The sequence below is a fragment of the Lactuca sativa genome, chromosome 2 (genome assembly GCF_002870075.4).
Source record: "Lactuca sativa cultivar Salinas chromosome 2, Lsat_Salinas_v11, whole genome shotgun sequence".
Taxonomy (NCBI): domain Eukaryota; kingdom Viridiplantae; phylum Streptophyta; class Magnoliopsida; order Asterales; family Asteraceae; genus Lactuca; species Lactuca sativa.
Genome location: NC_056624.2, coordinates 132,672,091 through 132,694,175, shown reverse-complemented (window position 1 = coordinate 132,694,175; position 22,085 = coordinate 132,672,091).

The following is a 22,085-nucleotide window of genomic DNA, read 5'->3' as shown; positions in this document are numbered from 1 at the left end:
TATTTATATATGAATAAAACGTGTATTAGTTGTCGTCGTATTTTATATACATATATGAATAAAACATTTATTAGATTTTTGTTACAGTTAATTTGTTATTCATATATGAATAAGTAGTATAAATAATACTTAAACTGTAAAAAAAAAATTAATTATATATTTTTATTCATAAGTGAATAACGAATGTACTGTAGCAAAAATCTGATGCATTTTCATTCACTCATTAATAACGATAACTGAAAATATAAAAAAAAAAAATTATTTTATCTTAAAAGTATATCAATATGATTGTCTATTTGTAGAGAATAAAAAATCATGAATTTTGGTATATTTAAAATCATTTTTCGATAAAAATAGCTTCTTAAAAATTAAAAAAACCAAAAAAAATTATGTTTTTGTATATATTAAGGTAATTATTAGCATAGTTTAAGGAAACATGTTTTGTTGGAAACACATGTGTATTCCTTATCCATTTAATGCTTTCTTTTTGTTTGATTTATCAGACATCCATCTTCTAAATTCTACCGATCTTCAATCTAACATCCTCCTCCCGCCACCATGACTTCACCGATTGTAACATGTATCTTTTGCTGATATAATTGCTTGTATCCTCTGTCATCACCTCCTTCCACCCTCCTTCCTTCTCCTTCTTAACAAACACATGTACTTTCCTCTTCGTCGATTACAACTCAGAAGTGGACGATATGCCAAACTTCCAATCTACTGCCCTCATGATGCCATTCAAACCTCTCACAGTATCACACCCCTTTCTTCCCTCTCTCTTCCCACCCAAAAGAACACCAATACACCACCGAAAGAAGACTGATCAAGCAATCGTTCCTGCACGATGCCACAGCCAAACACTGGTACGTTGTGGTTTACCAGAAACCCTAAGAAATCCTAACTGAACCCTTTCCTTTCCAGTTTCATATATTTGCAGTTGGAGACCTGCCTTTCTCGATCTTTGGAAAACCCTAAACTTTTCACCTTCGTGAGCAAAGAGCAATCAGTTCAATAATTGGGTCGAGCAGATAGGAATACATTTCTGAAATTATAAGGGGGGATTTCTTGACCGATTGTACATATCCATGGATGTTCAGATTGCAGAGTTGCAAGTCAATGATTGAGAATCTTGTGAGGTGAGATATCAAGTTAGTAATAGGATATCTTGCTAGCTGGCGAGGTTTTTACATGCTTTGGATAAATGGAGAATAGATGTGATGGGGTGACTTTGGATGTCAAGAGCGGGAGGAGAGAATGACGATTTGTCCGGTGAGAATAGATAGTGCAGACGAGTCTATGGGGAGATGCAGGGAATGTGGGGGTTAGAGAGAGATAAAAGGAAGAAGTAGATTGTGTTTGTTTAATAATTTATTCCATATAATAATTAAAAGATTAAATTTCTAAAATCGTCCCTATGGTTTAGTCAAAATTTCATGTTTAGTCCCTATTTTTTTTTTGCACTCAGATCGTCCCTACGGTTTGATTTCCTTGCATTTTTCGTCCTTATGGTTTGGTTAAAATTGCACGTTTGATCCCTAATTTTATGTATATAAGGGACGAAAAGCGCAACAAATCAAACCACATGGACGATCCGAGAGCAAAACAAAAGTTATGGACCAAACATGAAATTTTGACCAAACCATAGGGACGATTTCAGTAATTTACTCTAATTAAAACAATAGTTAAATTTATTAAAAAAAATATCATCAAGGGAAAAAGTGTCATTTCAACTGGATCAGTGACCAAAGTTGAAACAAATACAAACTCTAAGGACAGTATGAATTAAAAATTCTTTATAGGGACCAAGCGTGCAGACGGCCCCAAACCACAAGGACCATTCGTGTAATTTACCTATATATATATATATATATATATATATATATATATATATATATATATATATATATATATAAACCGGTTCCGATGAGTATCGGCGGGTAGCAGTTCTAAAAAAATGAGAACCGGAACCGAAACCGTTTAAAGCAGTTTTAGTTCTAGAACCGATTCAGTTTCGAAAGCGAATATCCGATTCTAATGTTCCTCCCTAATCCCTAGTTGAGAGGCAACTTTCGAGAAAACTACACTGAAAATGTTATAGAAAATTGGTGGGGTAATGTCGTGGACATATTGGAATTGAATGCGAATGCCATGTTATAGAAATAGAATGGAACTAGACAAACTAAGCCGGATTCCACCCCATCCCACATGGGATGCTCCTTTTTTTAATTATTATTATTATTATTATTTTTATTATTTTTATTATTATTATTATTATTATTATTATTATTATTATTATTATTTTGAAGGTCTTTTGTATATGTATAAACTTTGCATATAATTTTTGTTGTAATCTACATTTCACATTCATAAAGGCATCAAAAAAATTATAGTTTATAAAAACATGAAATTAACGAGTTCTTATAATCCAGAAATGTAAAAGAAATAATCTATTATTGTTTGTTTTAGATACTCTTGTTTTAAAGTACTTGAAATTTCGTTTGGTGTTAATTTTTTAATAAGAGGAGTCTTAAAATATGGTATTGTATTTGAGAACCGGATAAAAGAACAAAGATAGGACGTAAAAGGCAATATATTTTTTGATTTGTACGTATTTAGTCATTGAGTTTTTTTCGTCCATAGTTACTCATTCAACTAGTTAAACTGTACATATTCAGTCATTATGACTCGTTACTTCAGGTTAGTCGGGAAAAATGACTTAATAGAGTAATATATTTCTCATTTTGTATACATTTAGTCCTTAATATTTTTGTAGAAATTTAGTATTTAATATTTTTTGTTTCAAAATAAGTCTTTTTTTTTTGTTTTTATACTCATTCAGTACTTATGAATGATTTTTTTAAGGTTTTTCTCACGACATCTTACGCGGGACAACCATTTAAGAGATGTTTGGGGTTGTTGATGTTGATGTCCATTACGACCTCGACTGCTTGGTTGCATAGGTCTTGTGGTTTGAGTTAGATCTTCTGCTCCGAACGTCGTAACTTCTTTATGCGATATAATATTTTTATCGATCTTTATATCCAAGTGTTCGTTTTTTGAGTCTACTATAATTTTCGTTGAGATTACTCTTGTTAAAATGTAATATATTTTAGCGGGAGTAATCTAAACAAAAGTTATAGTAGACTAAAATACGAACGCATGGATATAAAAATCGTTAAAAACTTAGATAATATGAAAAAGAGTAAATTACACGAATAGTCCATATGGCTTGGGGTAATTTGCACGTTTGGTCTCTAACTTATTTTTCTAACTCGGAAGGTCCCTACAGTTTGTTTTTGTTGTACGTTTGGTCTCTGTCTTACCTAAAAATACTATTTTACCCTTAATTTTTTAATTTATTTAAATAAAATGGAGTTGATAAGGGAATGTAAGGTGAGGTGGAAGTGGGGTTGGGTTTTGTTTATTTAAATAAATTAAAAAAAATCAAGGGCAAAATAATCTTTTTAGGTAATACAGGGACCAAGCGCACAATAAAAACAAACAGTAGGGACCTTCTGAGTTACAAAAATAAGTTACTGACCAAACATGCAAATTATCCCAAATCATAACGACCATTCGTCTAATTTACTCTATAAAAAGTTATGGCATTCAAAACACATGACCTAAGCAACCAAATAGTCGAGATCACGATTTACATAAGCATCAAAAGCCCAAAACACTTCATTAATGATTGGACCACGTAATATGTTGAGAGAAAAAACTAATGAAAACATTAATAAGTACTGAATGACTACAAAAATAAAAATGAATTATTTTGCAACAAAAAATTACGGACTAATTGTGTACAAAGTGAAAAATATATTACCCTATCAAGTCATTTTTACCGGCTAACCTGGAATAGTCGGTCATAAGGACTGAATGTGTATAGTTAAACAAGTTGAATGGGTAAATGTGAAAAAAACTTAGTGACCAAATATCTACAAATCAAAAAATATATTACCCATTTAAGTCATTTAAAGAAAAAGGCAAGACAAAATTTTGGAGGAAGGGGAAATGGACTATGGACCACCTTAAGACGTTATCATACATCATTTCAAAACTTGTAAACAAAACAAACTAGTAGAAGTCATATATATATATATATATATATATATATATATATATATATATATATATATATATATATATATATGAGATTATTCAAATAAAAAACAAAAACTAAAATGAAAACATAAAAACATAAAAACACTACTTTTATGCTATTATTCTGAAAAGAATTTTGACCGATAATAGAGTTTTATGTGGCGAATTCGAAAGTACAATGTTGACCGAGTAAGGGTGAACATAATGTGTGCATAAGGGATAATGTGTCACAACTTACCATACGAACGCGTTGAATATAAGGGGTAGTATGAGACATGTTTCGGACATCCGATGAAAACCCTAATTGGCCCTTTAACAATTCATTTTTTCGTCTCAACCCAAGAAAGATAGGCAAGAGAAAGTTACCAATTCTAAGATTTTGTTAAGAGAGATTTTATCCAATCTCTTGACAGGATTTCGAGGGAAACAAAGTCACGCTTACATCTTTTGAGCTCAAGGTAACATACTATTCTCTTAAGTTTGATTCAACTGTGATGATGAGTTTGGAAAATGGTTAATACTTAGTCTAAATGCTATGAATTCTTATCATAATGATGCTACAAGCATTATGATTATGATTTCAAGCATTGTGTGTTAAATCCATGGTTTAAGTTATTGGATTTAGTAAGAGATTATGAAACTCTAATTTGGTGATTTGTCCGGTTAATGGAAATTAAGATTATATCTTGATGAAATAATTCATATAGATGTGATATTTGTATAGATTAAATGATTTTGAAATAAAAATTTAGAAGAATAAAATTTAGGTGAATAAATGAATGATTATTGAGAAAGAGTATTGGAATTAAGCTCTTAATGGAGTAATGTGTGTTATTAAGACCTTAATGTTCTAATTTAATAAGTTGGAAAAGAGTTGATCAAATGTACCAAGTGAAAGCTAGAATCCAAAGCGATAGCTAGTTTTCACTAACCATAAGGTGAGTTTTATAGGGCTTTTTAAAAAGGGACGCATGGCTTAATGAATTAAGAACTATGTTTTTATGATACTCTTCATAAGAGTAATTATTGATTATACTTATGTGATTTTAAATAGATGAAAGTATGATATATGATATTTTTTACGACACTCTTTACAAGAGTAAGTCTTGATTACGTTTATATTATTTTTAAAGTATGAAAGCATGATATACAATATAGCAAATGATTTGAATAAATTGATTTTTATGAAATCTTTTTAAGAGAATATTAGCGATATAGTGATGAGTATTTTGAAATGGAAAGTGTGTTATAAGCTTATGATTTATGTTTGGAAATGTATATATTTTATATAAATCTTAATGATTATTATTATTATGCTTTATTTGCAACCATGACATTGTGTTTGATTGAGTCTTGAAACAAAAAGTGTGATCATGCATCGTAAGAGAAAATTGCATAATAAATGAATAAATGAATTACAAGCTAGTCAAAGTTTTCCCATAAAGGATGAGTAGTAGAAATATTTTATTGAGATGGTACCTCCCGTCATCATATAGACGTCTAGAAACCAAATGTTGTGATAGAATGAGCTGTTCTTATATCATTGTATGTTATAAAGGGTTGCACGATGTGAGTAGGTCCTACCAAACCTCAGATTTCACATATTTCAATGAGTTAGGTCCCATTAGACTATATATTTGGAATGTACCATTGAGTTAAGGAAATAATAAAGACTCAATATGGCCTCTAAATTTGCATGGTGTGAGGAAATACATTGCATAGTTAGTGAATTTCTTTGAAAGCTTATGAAAATTTATAAAAGTATGAAAGCTTATGAAAATGTATAAAAGTATGAAAGCTTATGAAAATTATATGAATTGTTTGAAAATTTATGAAATCTTACGAAAATGAAATATTGTTTTAAATCTTACGAAAGTGTATGAAAATGAAAAGTTTGATTAAAAGAGTAAAAAGGTTTTGTGTATAAAATCATAGGATCGCATTATTGTCTTACATATGTTTTTTATTCCATGTATTTTAGGCTCACATAAGAAACACTAAAAGGATGCAATTATATTGATACCCATGAGCTTTTGAAGAATAGAAATTGGACATAGTTTCTCTAATGTATGTATATTTACTGCTTTATTATGGGTTGTAAGTTATCAGTTGTATTCCTTGTAGGTATTTTTGAAACAACAAGTAAATTGTTTTGATTTTGATGAAACCACGTTCTAATGATTATAATTTAAATTATGATAATATTTTCAAACCCATATCATTTTAATGCCAAAAAAAAGTGTAGGTGTTAAAAAATTTACCATTTATACTCAATGATTCTTGTAAATCTCTCATACACCCTTTCATGTCACATCTTATTATTTTTCCAACCTCTATCCTCCTAATTAATTTATCTAATAACTAGAAGCTTATTCAACTTTTTATATTTGTTACAATTTTAGATGATGAGCTAGAAGACTATAAATAAGTTGTTGATATGACTTGGAAGGGATATGTGAAAATAAATATTTGAACCTTTGTTTTTCCTTGCAATGCATTCATAAAAATGGATCTTTGAACCTTTGTCTTGTAGCCTTACCCTTATTCTCTCGCTTGGACTCAAAGCCCGTGACTACTTGTTGTAGATCCTGGATTTTTCAGCCCTTGGTTTGTAGCTAAGTCATTTTACAAAGTAGGTTTGACCATCATGGAAATAACAACCCAAGACACAGAAAAACCCTCCATCGTGACTCCAAATTATTTCATAATAGCAGTAAAATCTTGTTCACACTACAAATGAACCACATGCGGTGGAAGGTCATGTTTACTCATTTTTTTGTCTCCTCAACACACAAATCTATTGGATCTATATTCTCAAGAATCATTATTGAGTGATATTGCTAATAACATATGATTCTATTGGGTCACACTTTTATCAAGCTGTCACATATTGAATATTTATTATTAATATGATTATTAATAAATATAATCAACTCTTGTATTCAATAGGAGAATATTTATTGTTTAGTGAAATAATAATTCAAAATAACAGAAACTAGTTATTATATCATAATATATGATTTAATAAGTCTTGTAAAAGTTTTTGGTCACTTTGGCTATCACTTAACTAAACTAGTTACATAAGTACATCAAGTAAGCTTAACTAGTTGTTTCTCTCTCTTATTTCTCCCTCTAAAACTATAGAAGTCAAAGGATGGGAAGTTGTTTGCTAAACTTCTTCTTACACACCTTACATCTTATAAACATCTTAATTTGTATTAAATGAATGCGCGTGTCGTACCTCTTACATGTAAGTATATAAGAGAGTGTTTGTATTATTTTAGGCTAGTTTTTTCCCTCTTCCTTCCTCATAGCCAAGAACACCATCACCTCTCTCCCTCTTGCTCCCTTTTGATGTTAGTTGCAAGTATTGATGTTCTAATGTGATTCTCATTTATTACTTTTTTAAGCACTTAAAGGCTTAAGAAGTCACATATAAAATGAGAACTAGTATTCCCAGTGTCTTACTCTTGATAGCGATACATTATAGAGAAGATCAAGCTTCATGTTCTTTGTTATCTTCATAAACTCCATAATTCCAAGTGGGATTACAGTATTCAGATGTTGGAGTTGTAAACATCATATGGTTGTCATAATCTTTCTAGTTCATGTAAGTGTATCCTCTTGGTGGTTTTTTCAAAATGATCTAAAATAAACTAGTTATTTTAAAAGTCTTCCATTTTCGATTAAAATTGTTTTAATAAAAATAGATGGTTTTTAGCTTCTCAAAACCCAACAGTGGTATCAGAGTCTGTTTTATATGTTAGAAATAATTATTTAAGTTTTTATAACCTTTGGTTTTCGAAAATATTTTTGGTATTGCTTTTGGCAAAGAAATCACCACATATATTTTTCTTTCGCAACGTGTTATTTTTTATAATTGTTATTTTTATGCAACTCAGTTTTTCATGCATTTGATTGTTCAACATTGCCTTAGAAAAACAAAGTGTTTGTTTGTATATTCCATTTGATGTTTTGTGTATAAACAAGCCATTAGGATCATTGTGTTGTTGTTGATTGATATTTATTTATTCATAAGCTATAATAGATAAATATATATTTTTTATATGTAATAAAATAGTTACATTAGTTGTACTCTTTTTTTCCAAATGTAACAAGTTGAAGAAATGACCACTCTGAATATGACTTAACTGCTTGAGACTATAATCACAACCTTGAGCTTCTACTCTTGAATTTTGGGCTTAATCGCAGTCTTAATGATTTAAGTGTGAAAACCTCTACAACACATGGTACCTTGAAGTTATTTTTTTAAAGCATGTGTTGTCTTGGAAAGTGGGAGCTTGTCGACCTTTTCTAAGTGTCCCTTAAGTTCTTAGGAATGAATTAGTAATTATTGTGTCGGCTCACAAAAACTACTATTATAAAATGTCTTGGTTTATACATCTTTATTGCATGCTTGTTATGTTTATTATATGTTTACATGTTATGTTTCATGTATGAAAATGGTTTTTACATATTAAAGAACATTTTATCATAAAATAACACAATTTGGAGTTTGATAAATAAATATTTAAAAGATAACATTAGATGTTTATAATTGAGTTTTTTTTATTAAAGCGTTTTAAAACATTTAGAATTGACTTTTTATTAAAAATAGTTTTTATTGTTAAACTTTTAAGATCCAAATTTAAAATATTTAAAATGGTTTGAAATGTGTTTTAAACTATTTCTAACTCCATACCTTTTATAATAAATAAGGGTTTTATTAAAAGGATTAAAAATCGATTTATAGTGTTATAACGTCAAACTATAATACTAGGTACTGTTTTTCTGTCAAAGTTTAATATATGATATCAGTTTTTGAAATTTAATGCATTATGTTGATTTTATGTTTTATGATTTTTATAACATAACTATAATAACCTAGTTTTGGTTTATCAAAATATGATTTTTTTTTATCATAAGATGTATAAATAGAGTTTATAAATAAAATGAGTTTTATTCTACAAATTCATAAGGTCACAAGTTTTTTATTATTAAAAAGTGATTTAAAATTATGATTTTGAAACTCATCCAAAACTCCAAGTCTTAACTATAACATGAAATTTTATTTAAAGACTATAATCAGTTCTTAAAGCGCTTTACGACTAAACCTTAAGTATCATATTTTATTTTATAATTGATCGCGGATAACAGTTAATAAAATGAAGTTTTATTTAGAACCTAAAGAACCTCATTCAATAGATATGATTTTTACAAAAGGTACAAGAATTGTTGGATGCATAATATTCATGAGACCATATTTATATAATTATATTTGTAAAACATATAAAAAACCTTTTCTTAAAAATGCAAGCCAAATCTATCCTTTTGAAGAATACTCGTGCGTCGTTTGTACAGTTTTGGTGGCACAGGGTCACCTGGTCATTTGGATTTTGTCTTATGATGTTCGAGGTGGATTTGTGCTTTCTAGTGCCAAATGGGTCACATAGTCACTATTTAGTTACAATGCTACAAGTTGTTTCAAGTACAAAGACTTGATCAGGAATCTTGTGTGATAAAGATCACCTAAGCATTAAAAGCCTAGGACATAGATGGGATTAAACATGTCAATTTAGACAATAGTTGATTAGGATCCCATTATCCAAGAATCACATATTTTATTCAATGTGTAATCACTAGATACCGAGTTGGATTAAGTAAATGGGATAAATGTTGTCTAACCATTTACTTGTTTCATTATTTGGATCGTAGACTTTAATAAATTAATGTTTTAGAAAAAGTAAAAATGTATTGATTTTTAAGGATTTAATATTGAAAATACTAAATGAAATTTTGTTAAATTTTATATATTACTGCTAATACTCTTACGCCCCTATAAAACTTATCTCTTGTTGAGTTTCTAGAGATAGTAATATTTGATGGTTATAATTTTTATAACTAGTATGATGCCTTGAGATTTTTCCTCAAGAATAAGTAGATTTTATGTATATTAAAAGGTACTATTCCTAAACAACCTCTTCCAACCAATCAGTCTAACCATGATGCTTTATGGAAGCATTATTGTGATGATGTTAATGTGTCTCACATCATACTAGAATAGTGACCCTTGATACGCAGAAGGTCTTGGATAATCATGTATAGTAGATGTTTCATCAAGTAAAACAGATATTCATTCTGAACAGTAGAACCTGATTCAAACTTGTTCAATCAATGGATAAAAGAAAGGTTTAAAAGAATGTGTACTCTACGAGGCCTACATTCCAGTTAAGGGAAACACAAAATAAACCCAAGAAATCATGAAAAGGCCAAAATGATCGGTATTGTTTTATTGTCGAGAAACTGTACACTGAAAGAGCATCTGATCTTCTTATGTCACCGAGCTAAGGAAGTATGGCGTGGACAACACTTCAGATATCTATATAATAGAATTATTTATTATTCCACCATTCACTTGAGTGTTTAATACTACATGTGACACTAATATTTGACATTATGTGTAGACGTTTTGGAAGAAATAAGAAATTGATTGCGGACGAATGTTATTTCATGTTGGAGATGTGGCAACTATTGTTATTGTTACTACCAGATTCTTTTACCAAATAGCCTATATATAAATAGTAGATGTTTAATACTTATTGTAAATATGGACATCTAACGGTTGCAAATTTTAGAATAAATCTTGATTTACTTATCGTTTAATGAATGTTTACTTTCGTGCTTTGAAACAATGTATTATATGTTATGAATATTTTCTCATAATGTTATTTATGAAGTAAATTTATAAGTTTTCATTGAATTAATAGTTCTAAAGATTGTAAATATATAATCAAATTATATTTGATTAAATATTATCTATTTCATTATCATCGTGACTATATAAACAAGAAACACATATACAAACTTCAAATGATGGAATTTTGAAGGCAAGTAAGCTTGATTCATTTGATATATGTGAATCCTATTAATATGGAAAGATGATTCACAAGTGTCTTTCTCTATTAGTAATGAAAGAACAAAAGGATTGACAAATAATTATATAGAGTGATGTATGTAGTCTTTTTATTCCTATAAATAGATGTGGTGTTAGATACTCAATCAATTTCACTGACAACTTTTATTCATTATTGTTGGAACTTTTGAATTGCTCAAATTGTTTCATACTGAAGATTCAATATGTTGAATCAAGAAAGTGACCCTCTTAAACTTTCCCTACCGCAACCTTACTTTTATCCGCAATCAACAAAGTTCAGCTACCGCACCCGCTTTCATCAACAACAGTCTATCTTACTTTATTAGATAAGTCTTTTATCTGTTTTTTCTAGTGTAATTTTCTTTTGTCCATTATGCCTTGCATGACATCTCTAGAACAGATAGGACCAATGTAATTTATGAGTCTCTATAAATATAGCTCATTCTTTCTTTCTAAAAATATATAGATAACACTTTGCATCTTGCAATTCATATCTTGTGTTATTTACTCTCATCTCTTTCTCACCTCCAAAGTTCACCATAACTTTTGTAAACATCATCTCTTCGGAGCAAGATTCAATTGTTGGAACTTTTGAATTGCTCAAATTGTTTCATACTGAAGATTCAATATGTTGAATCAAGAAAGTGACCCTCTTAAACTTTCCCTACCGCAACCTTACTTCTATCCTCAATCAACAAAGTTCAGCTACCGCACCCGCTTTCATCAACAACAGTCTATCTTAATTTATTAGATAAGTCTTTTATCTGTTTTTTCTAGTGTAATTTTCTTTTGTCCATTATGCCTTGCATGACATCTCTAGAACAGATAGGACCAATGTAATTTATGAGTCTCTATAAATATAGCTCATTCTTTCTTTCTAAAAATATATAGATAACACTTTGCATCTTGCAATTCATATCTTGTGTTATTTACTCTCATCTCTTTCTCACCTCCAAAGTTCACCATAACTTTTGTAAACATCATCTCTTCGGAGCAAGTCATTCGTGACTTATTCACTAAGTTTGATCTCATCTACTGACTCGGTTTGAATGCATTCCGTGTTAAGAATCAACTTAAGTGTTTACTTGATATAATATCTGCTGTCATTTATATTTGCTTACATTTCCGCACCTAACTCTTTAATCATCTAACTCTAACTTATTATTATTGTTGAGCTTTTAGATCCTTTGAGATAAACTATTATTCCGCAACTATAATTGTTCTAACATTTGTTCAAGTGTGTCTCAAGTTTTTTCTCTCAACACAATACAACTCAATGAGGCCATCATTAATCTTTTCATCCTAATAAAGAAAATTAGTTTTTATACTAAATCTTCATGGAACATCTTAGGAGTTGTGGAATTAGCTCACAACTCATTCCGTCAAAGAACACTCACTCGTCATTCGTACGGCTCTTGTGGCACAAGATTCCTGGTCGCTTGCATTTTGTCCTATTGATGTTCAAGGTAGCATTCGTATTCTTTAGTAGGATAGGGTCACTTGGCCACTAGTTGAATATCGATTGTACAGATTTTAATGAATAGGATAGAACATACCTTACATTCTGCTATATGATGTTTTTTAAAGAAACATTTCCTTTATAAAATTTGGAGTTATGCTTACTGCAACAAATATATATTGAATATATATTTTTTCAACTGAACAAGTAGATTAAATGATTTCATTAGACTAAGGATGAAATGTTATATCCTTATCTAAAAGGTATAGAGTTATGTTGCTTAAGTTAAACAATAAGCTTAACTCACTTTAGCATCTACTAATTGCATTTATGTAGACTATCCTAAATGATTGTTTAGGATGAAGTTTCTAGAATCCCATTTATTGTTATTCCAGAAGACATATACTTAGAAAGTTCTTTTTCTAAGTGGGAGCATATGGAACTTCAAGGGCTAAAGAACCATAAACTAAATGCATCACAATTTTGAACTAGCAAGTTTTTCAACAGTTGTTGAACCTATCCAAATAACTGATAAGAAACTAATAGAGCACATAGAGATTCGTTCATGCATGATTATCAAGTATGAGCTTGATTAATCTTCCTCAATAACTTACGACTATAAGGATTAAGTGAGTTTTCATATGAGAAAACATACACAGATAAAAATCTTTTTATATTTAAAACTAACATCTCAAAGTAAGAATCTTCTTTCTTATAGTAAAATTCCATAGTGTGTTTTGTTTATAAATCAAACAACTCTTGTGTTTTCTATAAAGCTAGTGGGAGTGCAGTAACATTCCTAGTCTTGTATATAGTCGACATACTAATTCTTGGAATAAAGGATCAATAGACAGATCATGGAAACTTAAAAGATTAAGTAGACTTGCACTCATTGTCAAGTATCTTAAATAGCTTAAGAAATAAGACTCTAAGAGAGTTTACCTTGTCAATACCACATGACATGATTTTGACCATGCCACGGAATCCTAGTACAATGATTGAACAAGTTAGTATGATTAGATTCCATATGTTGTTGCAATAAGGATTAATCATATATGTCATGTTATGTATGATGGTCATATATATTGTATTATTAGAGCATGACGAATAAATACCAGTATAATCTAAGAGTAAGTCATGGTACAACCGATAGAAACATTCTAAAGTACTTAGAAAGAACTAGAGAAATATTCCTGATTTGTAGAGTATTTGAAAGAAAGATATATGTAAACTATTACACATATGTAAACTCCCAATTATATTGAAATAGTCCTCAATTAAAATCAGACATGTCGTCATTATGAATGAAGAAAAAATTACATGGATAGGAGTTTCATGTAGATTTTAATTGCAGTTACACTACAGAGTCAGAACACATTGTTGGTTAGGAAACCACATATGAAGTTGCTTAAATGATTAAATTCACTTATTCCTAAGAGTAATCCCATTACGTGGTATTGGTATCTAAGTTATAGTTTACGCATCTAAAAATTTCTCAAGAGTTTCTCTCTCTCTCTCTCTCTCTATATATATATATATATATATATATATATATATATATATATATATATATATATATATATATATAATATAAAATTTTAGTATTCACAAATTTTATACAACTCATGTTTTTCGAATCTACTTAACAAAGTGCCTTCATTAGCTAAATCATGAAATCTACGTTGGTGATATAGGACCGTGTTGTAAGTGAATGAATTCGAATGAAAATTTGTATTTGGATATTGGAACGGTATAAGTAAAATATATTGAAATGGCTTAATATATTGGAGTCCTATCATTAAATTATCGATGTATTCTATATTAGAATTTTTAATCCTTAAATAGCATGGTTATTCTAAATGTCCATAGTCATATATATGTGTGGGAGCATCTATGAGGTAAGACTGATATGAATGGATCAGTTGATTTTCAAGGAGATGAAATGCAAAGAGTCGCGACCAAAGTCATACTTGAATATGAGAATAAGTATTGGATATGAACCGCATCAAAATCACTTCATGGATTGTAGGCATGCATGATGTTTTGATAAAAGGTACTATCTTTGTATTCTTCGACCTAAGATACATATTTGGGACTTGGGTGTATGAATTGTTATGATTTGACACGGTTTAAAGTTTTTCCATAAAAGCAAGTTATAAGGGCCATTTTGAGTATAACATTAACAACATGATAGGCGTATGTAGTCAACATGGAATTTGTTCCTCTTACTCATTGAGAATTAGACATCTAAGGCCTTACTAAAAGTTGAACACCACATTAGATTGATCATGATCCATATCTCATGTTCAACATGATGTTTAAGATAAAGGAATAACTTATACAAACACCTTTAGCAATAATTGTAGCTTTGAGTTCCTGGAATTGGCTAGTCATGAGATGGCACCCATTCATGTGTTATTAGGGGTAGTAGCCTATTGATAGAAACCAACTACTGTCTATGTCAATTTATAATGAATCTTGTAAAAGTTGGAGATTTTTGAATCTATATGCTCAAGAATCATTTTAAATTATATTGCTAATAACATATGACCCTATAGGGTCATACCTTTATCAAATAGGCACATATTGAATTTTTTATTATTAATAAATATAATAAACTCTTGTATTTAATTATAGAATAGTTATTATTTAGTGGAATAATAATTCAAAAGAGTAGAAACTAGTTATTATATCATAAGGTATGATTTAATAAGTCATGTACAAGTTTTTGGTCACTTTGGTTACCACTTAACTAAACTTATTACATACATACATCTAGTTAGTTTAACTAGTTGTTCCTCTATCTTGTTGCTCCATCTAAAATCGTAGAAGTAAAAAGGGATGGGAGGTTGCCTACCAATCTCCCTCTTACGCACCTTACCTCCTACAAACACCTTAATTTATATTAAATGGATGCATGGGTCATAACTCTTACATGTAATTATATAAGAGAGTGTTTTTATTAGTTTTGGCCAATGTTTTCCCTCTTTCTTCCTCATGGCCGAGAGCACTATCACCTCTCTTCCTCTTGCTCCCTTTGAAGCTAGTTGAAAGTATTGGTGATCTATTGTTCTTCTCTTTTAGTGATTGATTGTGTTAAGCACCTAAAGGCTTAAGAAGTCACATATACAAGATGGGAACTAGCATTGCAAGTGCCTTACAGTTAATGGCGGATACATTATCGAGAAGATCAAGCTTCTTGTTCTTACTATCTTCATTAAATCCACAATTACAAGTGGTATCAAAGACTTCAAATGTTATAGTTGTTAACACCCTGTAGTTTTCATAATCTTTCTTGTTCATGTAATTGGATGCTCTTTTTTGTTCTGTCAAAATGATTTAAAATAAACTAGTTATTTTAAAAGTCTTCTATTTGCCGTTAAACTGTTTTAATAAAAAAGGTCGCTTGTAGCTTCTCAAAACCCATCAGAATCTATGAAGAATTTCCTGTACGGCTTTCCTTGTGATTAACATTCTTTAAAATGTTCCAATATTTCGATGACTCCATCCTCTTTTTTCAAAAAGCAGTTTTGTGTACTTGTTCATGCTTATGTTGTTTAAGATTATCCTCATAAGTATCTAAAATGACATGTAAGAAATCAATATCATCTTCCAAATCAACATTATCTTCACTATGTTCTCCTTCTTCAAAACCACCATACATCTGATAATGATATTGTTCATGACCATCCAACTTACTCTCTTGTTTAGTTATAAGAAGGGCCCAACCAGAAATCTTAGGATATTAACATCAAACCAAATTCATTCAAATTTAACCTTTACATTTTATGATGTAACATCCTATTTCGGGACATTTCTTAATTTAGGGTTTGTGTACCGTAATCCGACCATGTAAGGCATTGTATTTCAAGGGAATGGAGTTTAGACTCTTTTGGATGTTGATGGTGTTGGATAAGTAATTTAAACCTTGGATTTTTCGTTGGAAGCTGAGAGGCAAAATAGGAAAGATAATGTTTCGAGCTTCTTACATAAATTAAGGATTTTAGTTCAAGATATTTTTAGTCAAAAGTATCTGGATATAATAGTGGGGCTCATCGATACGATACCTTTCTTTGGATATAAAGTTCATCGAAAAACGGGTTTGAAACGAAAACGTTATGGCTGTTTGAAGTTAGGATAAAGGGGGTCTGGTAGTATACATGACTTACACAAGGATATACATAGGGCGTACATGTTGTGGGTGGGACGCATTTTAGTAGAGTACGTAGGGTGTACCCAAAGTTACGCAAGGAGTAATTCTACAGTGTAAAAATCGTAATTTTAGGATTTGGAGCCCTATTTAAGGTCTGTAACCCCGTGAGGGTCCTTCCTTTCATGAGCCTCCACCCTCTTGAGCTTCTAACTTGAAATCATAGCCTCCTCTCACTTATTTTGAGCCTAGGAATCATTTATGAGCTTGTTTCTCCATTAAAAGGTAGGGTCTTGAAGAACAAGGTGGTGTCAAAGTGTATGGAAGAAGGATTCAAGCATAGATCCAACAAGATCACATCATTTATGGAATATTGTGAGTAAAAAAGCTTCAAACTTGCTCATTAGTTTCATAGATCTTATTAATTTTCATATTTTTCACTTTTTAGTCACTTTAGTGCATATAGTTTGATCTTGAAATTTATGACCTTGTTATGGATAAATTTGGGAACTTTATCCATCCAAACATCATATTTATTCTGATCTAAAGGTTAGAGACTTGGACTTAATAGATTAAGTTGAGAAAGATGCATATTTTGGTCGCTTTAAGAAATAAAGACTAGATCTTGGTTATTTGTCACGAATATGCCTAATGTAGCGACTGAGTATGCAGGGCGTACTCAATCAGTTTGACTTTCCTTAACATTTTTACTTTGACCTTTGACCTAGGGTTTGACCAAGTTTGACCTTGGGGTATTTTGGGTATTTTGAGCAGTAGTTTGAGTGTAGGTGACTGTTAGGGGTGCGAAGTCATGCTTGGATGTAGTGTTTTAGGCTTTCCGCTTTGTATGTGTAAGTGAGTTGAGTCTTTCCTATAAATAGGAAGTGAGTGACTCCCATTATGTAAGTGAACCATTTTGAGTGTTAGACTAGAGAGAGAAATTGTATACAAACCCATTTGTATAATCTATCTAGATCTAATAAGAGCTTACAAAGATTTATTTACTCCTTGTGTTCTTGAATTTGTATGAGGAATTACTAGATCTTTCCTAATTCCGCACATGCCATCATAATCAACACCACTACAATTGGTATCAGAGCGGGTGTTCTTGATTTGATCAAGAATTGATCCTTGATGGCTATCTTGATTTGGTGATTCATTTTTATGATCTTGGATCTTTGTGGTTTAGAGAGTTTTTTTGGATTCTAGAAATCGAATTCATCTTTGATTCTATTCATAATTCGATTTTCTTCACTAGAATTCAAGTGATTTTTGCTTTCTCTCTCTCTAGAAAACTCATTCAAAATCACTTTCTCTCTCTAGAAATCTTCAAGTTTTTATGATCATGGTGGATTTGCCATATAATTCTTGGATTGTGATCGTTGAAGATGTCAAATACAAGGTCAACGAAAATCAATTTTATGGGTTGGTGTTAAGTAAATTGATTTCTTGGGGTAATATGATTTCTTATGGAGGTTTGAAGGATGATAATGGAAGCTTTCTTTTTCAACCACTTTGTAAGATTGTATGGTTGAATAAAATTGCATTATCCATATTAGTTCGTAGTAGAAATCAAAAGGAAGGAGAAGAAAGAGATTTGTTCAATAAGAAATACATTTCTCTAATTGAAAACCCAAATGATCTTCGTGCTCTTAAGTTTGTTGAAGTTCTTGACAATGGAGTTCAATGTTATGTTCTTGATATTCAAGAAAAAGGAGTTCAAGTTGATTCTCATGATGAAAAAGTTTTTTGCTCAATTGGAGTTCAAACTGATGATGTTTTGTGTTCTTGTGATTCGTTTGAAGGAATGATTCCTTATCGGAAGCCGGTGATCCAAGAAAATCACAAATATCAAACTCCAAAAGATTTGATTCAAATTCACAAAGTTGATGTTGTGGAAAGTGGGTTTGTTCATGAAGTCAAGTCTTCAAGATGCAAAAAGATGAGAAAGAAAAAGAAGAAGAAGATTAATCGGAAGAACAAGTGGGTTTACTCACAAAAATCGTCATATGTTGTGAAGCCAAAATCCGTGAAACAAATTTGGGTACCAAAGCAACAATCTCCAAAGGTTGCATTGAATTTGAAGTCAAAACCCAAATGTGTTGGTGGTTCTTTTGAAGATGTTCTTGGATCGTTGAAGAACACGAAGAACGAGTTGTACATCTCGCATGGTGGGTGGTACAATGTTCGATTTGGAGATTTTCTCATTCCGACAAAAGAACCAAGATCTTCCAAATTTGATTCGTTCGTTGAAAATGGAACTCGATTCGTCAAAAGGTATCACAGATTCTCAAATGGATTCCAAAACGTCCATGATTTCGATTCGTGTTTTTCGTTTTTCGTTTTTGATCAATTTGTTTCATTGAATCTAATCCGTTTTTACCCCATTGGTGATTCAATAGATTTTTTGTTTAGATCAAGCCCAAACAAAATCAAAAATCAAATTCATATTATCATAATTTTTTTGATTCACTGTTCATCCAAAAGTTACTGTTCGTAAGCCCACATTGAAATCGAATTTTCATAAAATCGTTGTTCATTATATCAAACTCAACCCATTCAATCTTCTTTACTGTTCATAATCGATTAATTCAAAGCCAAATAACAAATCAAAGTGATCTGTTATTGTTCATAATTCTCTACATTTTGATCACAATTTTTCGTTTTAAGCCCAATGAATTCAATCACTTTGATCATATTTGGTGGATCAAAATCACATTCCTGTTCGTCAGTCGACAATCGAATATCATGCTTATTCATTCAGATCATCAATTCAAAAATCAATCAATCTTGATGTATTAATCTCGATTTCTCATCGTTATTTTCTTATCATCGATGAATCGTTTTCTGAAAATAAATTTCAATTTGATATGGATGAAATCGTTATCTGAAAATTGAATCGAAAACTCAATTTGTGCTGAGATTATATTCGATTTTTAATTGATTAATCATTGATTTAATGCAAGTTGAATGATCTTACTGCGAGTCAAAGATGTATTCGTTGTGAATAAAATCCTTTTTGGAGTCAATTTCATTAGGTTGGGCGTCGAAATCAAAATAATGGATTTTTGTGAACACGAACATGTTCTGGAAATCGAATATTAGATTCTAAGCTTTTTGATTGAAGTGATTTCGAGTTCCAAATTCATGATGAAGACAGATTCGTGTTTTTTATTGTCGATTGTTGATTTTGAGAGTATACAATCAGAATGGTCAATAGATTGATGTCGATGGTGGATGATTGATGATCACCTGTTAAAGAAATTGGATTACGAGTTTGTACACGAGATCGTCAATTAAGTACTCGATTCGGTGAATGAAATCGAAGAATGATATACTGGAATTCGAAAATTTGATGTCCAGGAGGTCTAAGTCGTTTTGTGTTAATTTTTGCTAATGACGAACTGGAATCGAACGATTTGAAGTATCGATTTGAACAATTTTTGGATTGATTGATGATGTCTAAAACCAAAGAACGAAGTGTCGATGATTTAGTTTGTTGCGTGAGTTCGCAAGATTGATTTGTGCGAGTTTGTTTGATGCCGATTGAAGTAATGAACGAACAGATTGATCTGTTCATTCGCATCTGGGTCTCAATTGAGTTCGCATCTGGGTTTCAAACATGAGTTCGCATTTGGTTAAACAAATTTGAGGTCAAGAATGTTAGCATTTGGTTAAAGTGGGTTACGATGCGAAGTATTCTCATCCATGGTTCGCATTCATGTTTCACTGTATAACGTGAATTGGGGAAGAAAACAAATACTTTCGAATTTGGTCCCTTATATTTTTATGAAATGGCAAAATTAGCCCAGTTTCGCAAGTTTGAAGAAAATGCAGAGATTTTCAAAATGAGTACCTGCAGTTTCGGATTTTTGGCAACAAATACCCAACTTCGCAATTGGGTAATAAAAGCTGAGAAATTGTAGAATTTTCAGCTCTGGTCCTTGCAGTTTGTGCGAATTTACGCTTTATGCCCGGTTTCGCAAATGGGCTAGAGTTTCATATATTTGACTGTTTTTGGCGCAACGGGTCCCTGCAAGTTTCAGAAAGTGACAATTTCTACCCTGATTTTGAAAAATCTTACAACTTTTACCCAAAAAGTCAAAAAAATTCATAAATTGGAAATTTTTTGTGGCTTTTTCGTGATTGTTTTTCCGTGCAAGATTTTTGGTGATTCATTTTTGGTACATCAAGGGGGAGTATTATGAAGACTATTCCTCAAACGCTTCTCATCCTTAGTGGGTTTTATAATCATTTTTTGATTATAAAAAGGGGAGAATGATGGGTATTCGAAGCTTGTCGGGTTTATCGAATATTCATTTGCGGATTTGAAGATCGGTGTTACTTCGAGGGGGAGTTTGGTCTTGATCGCGCTAGCTCGTTGGAGATTGAAGCGGGACATCCAATCCTAACTTTGAGGGGGAGAATGTTAGGGGTGCGAAGTCATGCTTGGATGTAGTGTTTTAGGCTTTCCGCTTTGTATGTGTAAGTGGGTTGAGTCTTTCCTGTAAATAGGAAGTGAGTGACTCCCATTATGTAAGTGAACCTTTTTGAGTGTTAGACTAGAGAGAGAAATTGTATACAAACCCATTTGTATAATCTATCTAGATCTAATAAGAGCTTACAAAGATTTATTTACTCCTTGTGTTCTTGAATTTGTATGATGAATTACTAGATCTTTCCTAATTCCGCACATGCCGTCATAATCAACACCACTACAGTGACATGTAAAGTTGGCATTTGGAGCAGCGTTCATTCTATTATATTTTCAGACTGTAAGGTGAGTTTCTTCTTTGTACTTTTGGGTTGAAGGCACCAATGCCGGCCCATTCGGTTATGTATCATTGTATATAGGAGGTTGATATGTTGTAGTGATCTCTTAGATCTGCATGATTATCTGTTTGCTAGTTACATGTTTATATCTTGCATATATCAACATTGTGTGGTTGGGTTGAGGCAATATAGCTCTGTACGGAGGCCAACAAACCCATGAGCAATCCAGGCATGAGGTGTAGACTAGAAAGGCAATCCAGACTCATGATGTGGGCTCAAGGGTAATCCATCATGATGGCTACTAACCCAAGGGTATTCTAGTCCAATGACTGAGTGGATCCGTTGCATATTGGCATTCTAGTCGGATAACTGATTGGGTCAGGGGTAATCTAGCCTAATGGTGTGGACCTGAGGGTATTCCAGACCGATAAATGATTAGACCCAACATGTTAGATTGTATATGTTATTTTGTGTGGTGGTATTTTGGGGGGAACTCACTAAGCTTCATGCTTATAATTTGATTTCATGGTTTCAGGTACATCAAATGATCGAGGCAGGGCAAAGGTGTGATTGTGAACATCATCCTTGGATATTTTGTTGATTGGTGATTTTTTTGATACTCTGATTTGACTATGTTCTTGGAAACGATGTTTTTGTATGGT